The 14344-nt window shown below is 41.1% G+C and overlaps 1 long non-coding RNA gene across 2 annotated transcripts in view; it reads right to left on the bottom strand.

Annotated features, from left to right (window-relative positions):
• LOC121438018 overlaps positions 1-14344 on the bottom strand; it is a 64857-nt gene that overhangs the window by 41163 nt on the left and 9350 nt on the right. The window contains exon 3 of one of the 2 annotated variants that reach the window (XR_005973026.1): positions 13696-13829. This is a non-coding gene — a long non-coding RNA (uncharacterized LOC121438018). Of the gene's footprint in view, positions 1-13601; positions 13830-14344 lie in introns of those variants that run through there. The other variant, XR_005973025.1, reaches the window with a different exon arrangement.

Here is a 14344-nt window from a genome sequence, read left to right as displayed (position 1 = left end):
CACAAGTATGATGGAGGAAGGTCATTGGCTAATAAAGGCACTGCCCTGGCCCATTTTATTGGTTAGAGGATAGGTGGGAGGAGTAAACAGAACAAAATGCTGGGAGGAAGAGGAAGTGAGGTCAGAGACTCCACAGCTCTCTCTGGAGCAGATGCCTCAGAGAGAGACGCCATGCCCTGCTCCCAGGATGAAGCTCCGACCCAGGATGGACTAGGCTGGAATCTCCCCGGTAAGCGCACCTTGGGGTGCTACATACAGATGATTAGAGGTGGGCTAAATTGATATGTGAGAATTAGCCTAGAAGAGAATGGGCCAGGCAGTGTTTGGAGGAATACAGTGTTCGTGTAATTATTTCAGGTAAAGCTAGCTGTGGGGGCGGCTGGGTGCTGGGGACGCAGCCCCGCCACCCTTATTACTTCATATGGCGCCCACGTGGACAACTGCTTCCACATAAAGCCTGAGACAGCTTGGGAAGTAATTCTAGAACAAAGTGAAAGCATTGTGCCTGGTTTCTTGGTAGCAGCAATTTCTCGGTTCTACTCTGCTTGCTAGAGGCAAGCAAGCGCCTCATCTAAGAGAGGCTTCCTGACTCAGCTTTAGCTGCAAAGCCTGCAGCTCATTAAGAGGTCCTGCCACGAAACACTTAAATGGTGTTGACGGAAAGCTGAACGCATGCTTTTCGGTTTTCAGCCGTAGCAGGAAAAAAGCTGCGCCGTTTAAAAATGCTGGCTTTCTGGGCCATCCTGCCAGGGCAAACTCTGACTGTTTAAGGCAGGAGGGCCGGCTACCAAGAGAGGACGTGAGTGTTGTCTGTTGTAGCTCACTTGCTGGCAGGGACCTTGAAATGCCATACAGTTGTTGCAGTAAACATGGCTATAGCCTGTATATCCGCCATGAGGCTGGAAAGCTAAGAAATGGACTGGATCCAGCTGGGAAAGCCACGCCTTTAATCCTACTGATATTGCTTGGTAAATTAAAGACTCGTGTGGTCAGAAAAAGAGAGATATACAGTAAAGAGAGATTCAAAGACAGAGAAAATTTCTGAATGGTTTAAAGTGTGTTAAAAATATATGCAGACTAAAAGTTGAAGTTCTTAAAGTAAAAAACAAAAAAAAGGAAGAGAGTTGTTGTGTGTGGTAGCACACGCCTTTAATCCCAGTGCCTAGAAGGCAGAGACAAACAGATCTTTGTGAGTTCAAGGTGTAGTAGTGTACACCTTTAATCCCGAATGCCTGGGAGGCAGAGACAGGCGGATCTCTGAGAGTTCGAAGACAGCCTGTTCTACAGAGTTACTTCAGGTCAAAGATACAGAGAACCTGTCTCAAAAAGCAAAAAGTTAAAAGTAAAAATAAATGAAATAGAGGTTAAAACAAAGGTGTACAAAGATGGAAAATAAACAGAGAATTTTGATACTGTATGCTATTATGCTCTCTTTGAATTGTTTAAATGCTGAGGAAAGAGCAAAAGCTACTAAAAGATATTTATTTATAAATACTGCTGAACTAATCCAACATAGATATTATGAATTTGGATCTAAGGATATGATACTTTGGAAAGGAGTTTCTTATTTTGTTTTCACAGAGGATGAGACGCTGTTCATTTCTTCTATTCCAATTTGGTATGATGGACCACGCCCTCCTGAAGGGTTGGTGTGAACGCCTTCAAAAAATTGCTTCGCTCAACTGCCAACTGAGATGAAGCTAGCACACAGGTTATACCATGAAAGACCTAATTAACGACGCCCCCATTCAGCAGGAAGCAGTTTGGAGAGAAATAACTGCGCCCATATTCCCAAATAATGTTTATAAATGTTCTTTTACATTTAAAGGGGGATATGATATAGGTATGAATAATTTGCATTAGTATAGATTTTGCTTTATTGATAGAGATTTACGGTCAATTTTGTTATATGTATAAGTGTTTCTGATTTTGATTAAGGTATTGTGATTGTGTAGTTCATTTAAATATGTACTGTATAATTAAGAAATATAGGTTGTTAATGGATAATCATCGATAATAGTAAAGCTTGTAGTCATGTTAGTTAGATTTTCTAGATATATAGAGATATATTTTAGATAAACATTCTTCATGTCTTTCAAAGATTACAGAATAGGACATTTAATGTTTTAATAACTGAGGACTTTTCATGACAATGAGACACTCTGCTCCTGGCAGCACCAATCTACTTCAAGAGGAAGATGGGCATCGAAGAGGCTCGTTATGGAGTTTTGATAGCCATTTGGGCAAGAAACTGCTCTTGCCTGGACTATTGCATAAACTGGACACAGAGAACCCGCAGAGAGAGGACTACTGAACTTGCCTAAGGTAAGATGATCTTTCGGGGTTCCTGATTCATTTTGAAAGAGTCTGTGAGACATTCTGCAGGACACAACAGATAGTGACTGAACTGACTTTGAATTTTCCTGCTTTATGGAAATGTCTGCTGGATACCATGGGCCTGAAGGCTGAAGATGGATGCCCCAACGGTACAAAAGAACTTTGGGTGACTGTCCAGGCAGCGAGATGTCTTTGTCATTTCTAGAGTTTGAAGTTTCTTAGTTCTTGTTTACTTAGGTAATATATCTTTCTGGAGTCTTTGATGGAGTTAAGAATAGTTAGTTATAGTTATAGTTTTCCTTAGTTATGATAAAGATTATTGTAACTTTTACTTGATAACTGTTTTGTTATATGAAATTTTGCTATGTTAAAGCCTTTTTTTTTGTTTAAACCAAAAAAGGGGAAATGATGGAGGAAGGTCATTGGCTAATAAAGGCACTGCCCTGGCCCATTTTATTGGTTAGAGGATAGGTGGGAGGAGTAAACAGAACAAAATGCTGGGAGGAAGAGGAAGTGAGGTCAGAGACTCCACAGCTCTCTCTGGAGCAGATGCCTCAGAGAGAGACGCCATGCCCTGCTCCCAGGATGAAGCTCCGACCCAGGATGGACTAGGCTGGAATCTCCCCGGTAAGCGCACCTTGGGGTGCTACATACAGATGATTAGAGGTGGGCTAAATTGATATGTGAGAATTAGCCTAGAAGAGAATGGGCCAGGCAGTGTTTGGAGGAATACAGTGTCCGTGTAATTATTTCAGGTAAAGCTAGCTGTGGGGGCGGCTGGGTGCTGGGGACGCAGCCCCGCCGCCCTTATTACTACACAAGTAAAACACAAGAAGGGGCAGCAAAGATACAGGAAAATGGCAGCTGTCCCAGCCTGTGAGCCCCCTTCCTTTTCCCCCTGGATTATGCAGTCTGTGGTCATGGAATAAGAGAAGCACAGGGACAGAGCTCCCCCACGGGTTTAAGTGTGGTGTGCATATGACTGAAGGAACGGAACTGAGTAGAAAGTGTCTGGGAAAGCTTCGGGAAATAGGTAGGAATTGGAAAGGTGAATCAGGTGGATCCTTGCAGGGTGGACAGCCCAAGAGATGGTGCAGAAGAGGAATGGGGGGAGGGTAGAACCCCAAAGTGAGTAAAGACACTGGACTCTACTTAAGCAGGCTTTGTTGAGAGATAGTGGATGTCCTGGGTGCCGGTCAGAGTCAGGCACTAAACAAGGGTGGCTTCTGGGACCCAGCAGAGTGTCCAGTAGATGGTCTGTTTAAGAGATCATCTCCAGGAGTGTGGTAGAATATCAAGGGTTTGATTTTGATCTCCAAAGACTGGAGTGTGAGCTTTGGGAAGCTCAAGGAAGAGGGTGGGTGTGGAATCATCTTTCTCGGCAAGATGGTGACATATCTGTTCTTTTGTGCTGCTTTGACACAAGAATACATTTTACCACATTTTAACCTACTACGTGTTTTCAGTTGACTGAAGATCTTTTTAGAAAGTCAGTTGTGGGGCCATGTGAAGAATATAAACTAAGAAAGCCCATCTGTGGGCTGATCACTTACCTCTGGCCTCCAGTTGCATCTCTGCTCCTAATTCATGGTATAGTTTGGAGACAAAACATGAGATCTGGTCTTGGCTGTAGACAGGAAGGTGTATAATGCTTGAGAAAGATCGTGTCTGAGGACAATACCCTGTCTGGACAAAGACTTAAAAGCCCTTGTCACTGGGCTGCATGATGGTAGATGGGTGGGATTTCACCATTGTAAAATAAAAAATAATCCAGGTATGCTGTGGGATGGTCTTTTTGTATGCTGTGAATATGTGTTGCTCTCATCAGTTGATAAATAAAGCTGTTTTGGCCCGTGGTAAGGCAGGATAGAGCCAGTTGGAAAATCCAAGCAGAGATACAAGAGAAGTGCAGAGCCTGGGAGATGCCAATCATCCACCAAGGAAGCAAGACAGGTAGAAAATGAGGCAACAAGTCACAAACCAGATGACAAAGCATAGATAAAAAAAAAATATGGATTAGTTCAAATGTAAGAGCCAGCTAATAATAAGCCTAAGCCATCAGTCAAGCATTTATAAATAATAGTAAGTCTCTGACTGATTATTCAGGAACTGGGGCAGGAGAGAAACCTCACATTACACAGTTAGATGCATTGGAGCCTACAAAGGCCCTTGTGAGAAGTGCATGATCCTGAGGCAGCAATGAAAACAAGTCTGAAGCTGGGTGGTGGTGGAGCATGCCTTTAATTCTAGCACTTAGGAGGCAGAAGCAGGTGGATCTTTGTGAGTTTAAGTCCAGTGTGGTCTACAAGAGCTAGTTCCAGGACAGGCTCCAAAGCCACAGAAAAACCCTGTCTCGAAAAACCAAGAAAGAAAGAAAGAAAGAAAGAAAGAAAGAAAGAAAGGAAGGAGGAGGGAGGGAGGGAGGGAGGGAGGGAAGGGAGGGAGGGAAGAAAAGAAAACAAGCTCAAACAAAGCAGAGATTTCAGCTGCAGAATTGGATGAGAACCCTGTAATGGCATAAGGAAGACAGATGTTTGATCAAATTGGTGCTCCAAAATGTACCAGTTAAATCCATGTAAACCCTGAGAAAGCTTAAAAAGTAAATTCAAACACAAAAGAACAGAGCTAGGCAGGGAAACTAAACTGAATGCTGGGAGAAAGGAGTCAGGAGAAGCCCTGGAGCCCCCACCAGAGACAGACACACTGGAACCTTGCAGGTAGGCCACAAGCCTCATGGCAAAAATATAAAATAATAGACATGGGTTAATTTAATATGTAAGAGTTTGCTAGGAATATGCTATAGTGATTGGCCAAGCAGTGATTTAATTAATGTAGTTTCTGTGTGGTTACTTAAGGAGGCTGGGTGGCCAGGAAATGAATAAGTGCCCTCCAACTACAGATGTTAATATAAAAATGCTAAGAAGAAAGAAAAAGGTCACTATGTAACAATGTAAAGTTGTAAACTGATAATCACATGATGCCAAGACACACAGACTTACAAAACAAAAGCAGTGAGCAGACCTAAATGTATTTGCTCATTTCTTTGAAGTGTTGCAGTCTGTTGCTAAGTCATCTGTAATTGTATACTGTATTTCTATAGAATTATTTATAGTATCTCCTTTGGCATATACAAGCACAGCATAATTTGGTGGAAAACGTCCTGATAATAAATAACCCAACCCGTGTGTACAATAAAGCTTGAGACATGACTGCACCGAAACTCTTTGTGAAGTGCATATGACATCCACCATAAAGATGGGTTCTATAGATTGAGTACATGTGACATCTTCTATAAAGGTGAGTTCTGTAGATTGAGAAGCTCTTGATAAGGGTCTGGGGAGGATTTGGTGTGGTCTCAGCCACACAGAGAGTACAAAGGTCACCAGGTTATTAACCATATCCTCTCTCAAACTTCAGGTAGAAAACAGATCATATATCTTTTACTTTGAAGAGGCAAGCTTGTGTGTTTGACATTCATAGTCACCCTAGTGCTCATTTGTGAGCACAAGGACCTCTGTGTCTCCCCCAGTTGTGAGCCGCCATGTGTATTCGGGGAGTCTAACCTGGGTCCTACATCAGAGCAATAAGTGCTCTTAACTGCTGAGTCATTACTCCAGCAGTTTTAATTTCCCTTGTTTTAATGTACTGGGTCAATAACTTAGGTAACCCTAAAGTCAAAGAGATGAAAGCAGTTCTGAGATAGAATGTTGCCTTCCAGTTGCCTAGTGTATCCAAATGGGAAGAAATGCTTAATCAAAAACAATTTCTAAGCTTTGGCCACATAACATCTCCCAGCTCAGCCTGCTCAGGCGCTTGGACCGAATCCAAAGCGGGAGGGCAACCAGGAGGGTGGTAGTTCCTTTGTCTCAATAGCCTGCCTGCAGCAAGCAAGGTAGGCCCTTTGTGTACCAGCTACCCAAGCAGCACGGAGATCCGATCTAGGTACCAGGAGAGCCATCATTGGGGTGAGTGAGTTTCTGACCCACGGCAGCAACCCGGGACAGGGAACTCAGATGTTCCTTTCCCCTCCTACACTTCCTGGTTTTCCTGCAAGGGCTATACTGCCCGATACCACTTCTTTCTTCCTATCCCACCCAGTTTGCATCCAGAATCCTCCCGCCTTCTGCCTCCCTCCTCTCTTTGGCCACATAACCTCTCCCTGTTCGGGCGCTGGGACCGAATCCGAATCAGGAGGGCAACCGGGAGGGCAGTAGTTCCTTTGTCTCAATGGCCTTCCTGCAGCAAGCAAGGTAGGCCCTTTGTGTATGAGCTACCCAAGCAACACGGAGATCTGATCTAGGCACCAGGAGAGCCATCACTGGGGAGTGACATCACTGGGAAGGTACATATGTGGGCAAGGAGACCTGGTCCTGTAAAGGAAGATCCATAGGGGACCATTCAGAGGAAGAGATGGGCAGGCACCAATGCAAGAATTCACCCAACAATCTGAAAAACAACATGAAACCACCAGAACCCAGCGACCTCACAACAAGAGGACATGAACGCCTTAATCAAGAAGAAATAGAAAAAATTGACTTTATGAAAGTGATAGAGGCCCTTAAACACCATTTAAAAAACGCCCTTATAGAAAAGGATGAGAAGTATAACAGAAAGTTTGAAGAATTGAGTAAATCAGTGAATGATACCCTAGGAAACCAAGGAAAAACAATTAAGCAGATAATGGAAACAGTTCAAGACTTGAAAACTGAAATTGAGGCAAAGAAGAAAAAACAAACAGAGGGCCGGCTGGACATGGAAAATCTAGGTAAACAAATAGAGACTACAGAAACAAGCATAACCAATAGAATACAAGAGAAAGAAGAAAGAGTCACAGATTCTGAAGATACCATAGAGAAAATAAACACACTGATCAAAGAAAACAGCAAATCCAACAAACTCTCATCACAAAACATTCAGGAAATTTGGGACACAATAAAAAGACCAAACCTAAGAATAATAGGAATAGAAGAAGGACAAAAAGTGCAGCTCAAAGGTCCAGAAAATATACCTAATAAAATTATAGAAGAAAACTTTCCCAACCTAAGGAAAGATATACCTATGAAGGTTCAAGAAGCATACAGAACACTGAATAGACTGGATCAAAAAAAAAATCCCCTCGCCATATAATAATCAAAACACAATGCATACAGAATAAAGAAAGAATATTAAGAGATGCAAGGAAAAAGGCCAAGTTACTTATAAAGGTAAACCTATCAGACTTACACCTGACTTCTCTAAGGAAACCATGAAAACCAGAAGGTGCTGGATAGAGGTTCTCCAGAAACTAAGAGACCATGGATGCAAGCCCAGACTACTATACCCAACCAAGATTTCATTCACTATAAATGGAGAAAACAAAATTTTCCAGGATAAAAACAAATTTAAACAATACATAGCCACAAATCCAGCCTTACAGAAAGTAATAGAAGGAAAATCACTAACCCAAGGAGTCCAACAATGACCACAATAACTCAAACATCTAGAGACCCTTCACCAACACAACCCAAAGAAGGGAAACACAATCTCTACTACCAAAAAAGTGACCGGAGTTAACAACCACTGGTCATTAATATCACTTAAGGTCAATGGACCCAACTCACCTATAAAAAGGCACAGGCTAAGAGATTGGATACGAAAACAGGATCCAAAATTCTGCTGTTTACAAGAAACACACCTCAACCACAAAGACAGGCACCTACTCAGAGTAAAGGGCTGGGAAAAGGCTTATCAAGCAAATGGACCTAAGAAACAAGCAGGTGTGGCCATACTAATTTCTAACAATGTTGACTTCAAACTTAAATCAATCAGAAGAGATGGAGAGGGACATTTTATACTCAAATCAGGAACAATTCATCAAGATGAAGTCTCAATCCTGAATATCTATGCCCCTAATATAAAAGCACCCACTTACGTAAAAGAAACATTGCTAAAACTCAAGCCAGTCATCAAACTGCACAAACTAATAGTAGGAGACTTCAACACTCCTCTCTCACCAATGGACAGGTCAATCAGACAGAAACCTAACAGAGAAATAAGAGAATTAATGGAGGTAATGAATCAAATGGACTTAACAGACATCTATGGAACATTCCACTCAAATAGGAAAGAATATACCTTCTTCTCTGCAGCTCATGGAACCTTCTCGAAAATTGACCACATACTCGGTAACAAAGCTAACTTACACAGTTACAAAAAAATATTAGTAACCAACTGTGTCTTATCGGATCACCATGGATTAAAGTTAGAATTCAACAACAATGCTACCCCCCAGAAAGCCTACAAACACAAGGAAACTGAACAGTCAACAGCTGAACCACACCTGGATCAAAGAAGAAGTAAAGAAAGAAATTAAAGTCTTCCTCGAATTCAATGAAAATAAAGAAACAAAATACTCAAACTAATGGGACACTCTGAAAGCAGCCCTAAGAGGAAAGTTCATAGCACTAAGTGCCCACTTAAAGAAAACAGAGAAAGCACACATTGGAGACTTAACAGCCCACCTGAAAGCTCTAGAAAAAAAAAGAACAAACTCACCTAGGAGGAGTAGAAGACTGGAAATAATCAAACTGAGGGCTGAAATCAACAAAATAGAAACACAGAAAACAATCCAAAGAATCAATGAAACAAAAAGCTGGTTTCTGGAGAAAATAAACAAGATTGATAAACCCCTATCCAAACTAATCAAACGGCAGAGAGAGAATATGCAAATTATTAAGATCAGGAATGAAAAGGGGGACATAACCACAGACACAGAGGAAATTCAAAGAATCATTAGATCTTACTACAAAAGCCTGTATGCCACAAACCTGGAAAATGTAGAAGAAACGTACACTTTTTTTTAGATAAATACCATATACCAAAGTTAAACCAGGACCAGGTGAACAATCTAAATAGACCTGTTAGTCGTGAAGAATTAGAAGCTGTTTTCAAAAACCTCCCTACCAAAAAAAGCCCAGGACCAGATGGTTTCAATGCAGACTTCTACCAGAACTTCCAAAAAGACCTAAGACCTATACTCCTTAATGTATTTCACAATATAGAAACAGAAGAGTCATTGCCAAATTCCTTTTATGAAGCTACAGTTACTCTGATACCAAAACCACACAAAGACTCAACCAGGAAAGAGAATTACAGGCCAATCTCACTCATGAACATCAACGCAAAAATCCTCAATAAAATACTGGCAAACCAAATCCAAGAACACATTAGAAAAAATATCCATTATAATCAAGTAGGCTTCATCCCAGAGATGCAGGGCTGGTTCAACATAGGCAAATCTATCAATGTAATCCATCATATAAATAAAATGAAAGAAAAAAACTATATGATCATTTCATTAGATGCTGAAAAAGCATTTGACAAAATTCAACATCCCTTTATGATAAAAGTCTTGGAGAGATTAGGGATAAAGGGACATACCTAAATATAATAAAAGCTATTTACAGCAAGCTGACAGCTAACATCAAATTAAATGGAGTGAAACTCAAAGCCATCCCACTAAAATCAGGAACACGACAAGGCTGTCCACTCTCTCCATACCTCTTCAATGTAGTGCTTGAAGTTCTAGCAATAGCAATAAGACAACATAAGGGGATCAAGGGGATTCGAATTGGAAAGGAAGAAGTTAAACTTTCATTATTTGCAGATGATATGATAGTGTACATAAGCGACCCCAAAAACTCCACCAAAGAACTCTTACAGCTGATAAACACCTTTAGTAATGTGGCAGGATACAAAATCAACTCCAAAAAATCAGTTGCCCTCCTATACACAAAGGATATGGAAGCAGAGAAGGAAATCAAAGAAGCCTCACCTTTCATGATAGCCACAAATAGCATAAAATATCTTGGAGTAACTCTGACCAAGGAAGTGAAAGATCTATTTGACAAGAACTTTAAGGCATTGAAGAAAGAAATTGAAGAGGATACCAGAAAATGGAAGGACCTCCCTTGCTCTTGGATTGGGAGGATCAACATAGTAAAAATGGCAATTCTACCAAAGGCAATTTATAGATTCAATGCAATCCCCATAAAGGTCCCTTCAAAATTCTTCACAGATCTTGAGAGGATAATAATCAACTTTATATGGAAAAACAAAAAACCCAGGATAGCCAAAACAATCTTATACAATAAAGGAACTTCTGGAGGCATTAATATCCCTGACTTCAAACTCTATTATAGAGCTACAGTAATGAAAACAGTGTGGTATTGGCATAATAACAGAGAAGTCGACCAATGGAATCATATAGAAGACCGGGATTTTAACCCACAAACCTATGAACACCTCATTTTTGATAAAGGAGCTAAAAGTATACAATGGAAGAAAGAAAGCATCTTCAACAAATGGTGCTGGCACAATTGGATGTCAACCTGTAGAAGAATGAAAATAGATCCATATCTATCACCAAGCACAAACCTCAAGTCCAAATGGATCAAAGACCTCAATATCAGTCTGAACACACTGAACCTAATAGAAGAGAAAGTGGGAAGTACCCTACAACATATGGGCACAGGAGATCGCTTCCTATGTATAACCCCAGCAACACAGACACTAAGAGCAACATTGAATAAATGGGACCTATTGAAACTGAGAAGCTTCTGTAAAGCAAAGGACACTGTCACTAAGACAAAAAGGCAACCCACTGACTGGTAGAAGATCTTCACCAACCCCGCAACAGACAAAGGTTTGATCTCCTAAATATATAAAGAACTCAAGAAACTAGACTTTAAAATGCTAATTAACCCAATTAAAAAATGGGGCACTGAACTGAACAGAGAATTCTCAACAGAAGAACTTCAAATGGCCAAAAGACACTTAAGGTCATGCTCAACCTCCTTAGTGATCAGGGAAATGCAAATCAAAACAACTTTGAGATATCATCTTACACTTGTCAGAATGGCTAAAATCAAAAACACCAATGATAGCCTTTGCTGGAGAGGTTGTGGAGTAAGGGGCACACTCATCCATTGCTGGTGGGAATGCAAACTTGTCTAACCACTATGGAAATCAGTGTGGCGGTTTCTCAGGAAATTCGGGATCATCCTGCCCCAGGACCCAGCAATACCACTCTTGGGACTATACCCAAGAGATGCCCTATCATATGACAAAAGCATTTGTTCAACTATGTTCATAGCAGCATTATTTGTAATAGCCAGAACCTGGAAAAAACCTAAATGTCCTTCAATGGAAGAATGGTTGAAGAAAGTGTGGAATATATACACATTAGAGTACTACTCAGTGGTAAAAAACAATGACTTCTTGAATTTTGCATGCAAATGGATGGAAATAGAAAACACTATCCTGAGTGAGGTTTCCTAGACCCAAAAAGATGAATATGGGATGTACTCACTCATAATTGGTTTCTAGCCATAAATAAACGACATTGAGTCTATAATTTGTGATCCTAAAGAAGCTAAATAAGAAGGTGAACCCAAAGAAAAACATAGTTATCCTCCTGGATATGGGAAGTAGACAAGATTGCCGAGCAAAAATTGGGATCTTGGGGGTGGGGTGGGATAGGGGTAAGGGGAGATGGGGAGAGAAATGTGCGAAGGGGAGGTTGGGGGGAACTTGGGCAATTGGGATGGTTGGGATAAAGGAAGGATGGATATGGGAGCAGGGAAGTATATATCTTATATAATGGATCCAGCTTATAGTGGGCAAGAGACCTGAACCTAGATGGGCCCCCAGGTGCCCAGGGGGATGTCCCCAGTTAGTGCCTTGGACAGCTGAGGATAAGGAACCTGAAATGGCCCTATCCTATAACCACACTGATGAATATCTTGCATATCACCATAGAACCTTCATCGTGCGATGGATGGAGATAAAGACAGAGACCCATATTGGAGCACCAGAATAAGGTCCCAAGGTCCCAATGAGGATCAGACGGAGGGAGAACATGAGCAAGGAAGTCGGGACCGTGAGGGGTGCACCCACCCACTGAGACAGAGGGACTGATCTATTGGGAGCTCACCAAGGCCAGCTGGACTGGAACTGAAAAAGCATGGGATAAAACCGGACTCTCTGAACAATGAGGACTGATGAGAAGCCAAAGACAAAGGCACTGGGGTTTGATCCTACTTCATGTTCTGGCTTTGTGGGAGCCTAGCCAGTTTGAATGCTCACCTTCCTAGACCTAGATGGAGGGGGGAGGACCTTGGACTTTCCACAGTGCAGGGAACCATGACTGCTCTTTGGACTGGAGAGGGATTGGGAAAGGAGGGGGCCAGGGGGAGTAGTGTGGGAGGTAGGGGAGGGAAATGGGAGGCTGGGAGGAGGCGGAAATTTTTTTTATTTTTCAATAAAAAAAAAGAAAGAAAGAAAGAAAAAGATATGCTACTTAGAGGCCTCCGAGCCATCTTGAATCCATAAGAGAGCAAGCCTCAGGATAAACTCCTATGTAATGAAGAGGTTTAGTCAGGGGGAAAGATCAATTGAATAGTCTAAATAATATCTTCTAATATCACCTCAAATAAACTCTTTAGGAAGGAACATTACACTCCCCTTATGGACGTATTTGTATACAAACCTTTTTTTTGAAATCTTTCACTTTGGCATTTCTTCCATATCACTAAGTGTAAATTATCCTCAGCAAAGAAATTTTTTTCCATCACCTCATCGTTTTGTGTGTGCATCCAGTCACCTGTTTTTTTTATTTCTATTCCCTTTACTGTACTTCAGATTACTTTTCCTTCACAAGGTTTTCAGACCCACACGTAGACACTCGGTGGTTTTTGATGGTCTATCCCCAGCCTCTGGACAGTAGACATGCTTGGCACACCATAACTTCCTCATTGCTTAACATTTAGAGTTCTCCCTTTTCCTTGACTTTGTTTACTCATTGATTCTCTTATATGTGAAAATGTGTGTAAATAAGTGGGGCTGGAGAGGGGGCAAAGTGGTCCAAGTACTCCCTGCTTTTTTTTTTTTACTAGTATTTGTTGGTATATGGGGGGAAAAAAAAAGATGGAAACAGGAACACTGAGCAGAGGCAGCTGCTATAGTCTGGGAAGAGTTTTTACCCTGATGTCAAGACTGGTGGAACCCAGCCGAGCCTAGAGAGCAGTGTCACAGGTGACCAACTGTTGTCATGGTACTTGAGGAGAAATAAATATAGTTTATATGCCATTGCTAAATCTCAAGTTTTTGAGACAAGAGACCTCTGGAATAAAGTTTATTGAGCCATGATAGCTGTCAGCCAGAAAGAAAGGGGAAAATGATGTTTGTGGGATCAGTAGGCTCTGCCTCCAGCAGCAAGGCTCAATTTCAGAAGGAGAAAATACCCTCCTGACCTCCCTCATCTAAAAACCAGGAACCTGTATTATGACATTTGGAGGAAAGAAGGCACAGTTTACTTACACTGAATGCATATTGGCTGCGGATACACAGGGTGAAATTATTTCAACTGAGCATAGTTTTGGGTTCAGCATGTAGACCACAAGGAGAAGCAACCACAGCTCCGGATTAGAGTTTACAAGCCGATGTGGCGCCACCTAGAGGATTGATACAGAATTTTGGTTAAAGGTTTAACACAAAATCAATGTGTTAATTAAAGCAATTTTTCAACCTAATTTCTTTTATCCTGTAATTTGCTACTAATTGAATCTTCTTTTTTACATCTTTGGATGTTCTGTGGATAAATTTGTGAGATCTCAGAAACTTTCTCTTTCTACCACTGAATTTTGGAGATATGTGTTGATACAACAAAAGGGAGTATAATCTTCTAATGTTTTAACTTGCCAGTCAAATTTATATAATCTATGCTTTATTCAAATCCATTGCTTCCTAAATGTTATAGCATCATATCGTGTAATATATACATGCAAACAAGTATATGTGTACATGTAGAAGAAGAGCAACATTTAGAAGGGAGAACCAGGAAGGGCAGAAATGCCTGGTAAGGACAAAATTCACATTAAGCACACATGAGTCATGCAAGAGGCTATACAGCTAATTGTTTACGAGTTTTAACTTCATTGTTTTTTTTCTTTCACTTTCTATGGCAGAT

Source organism: Microtus oregoni, unplaced genomic scaffold (genome assembly GCF_018167655.1).
Source record: "Microtus oregoni isolate MIOR12 unplaced genomic scaffold, Mior012 000054F_ref0000373, whole genome shotgun sequence".
In the NCBI taxonomy this organism is placed as follows: domain Eukaryota; kingdom Metazoa; phylum Chordata; class Mammalia; order Rodentia; family Cricetidae; genus Microtus; species Microtus oregoni.
Note: the sequence above shows the minus strand (reverse complement) of the source record. Positions and strands in the feature narration are given on the sequence as shown.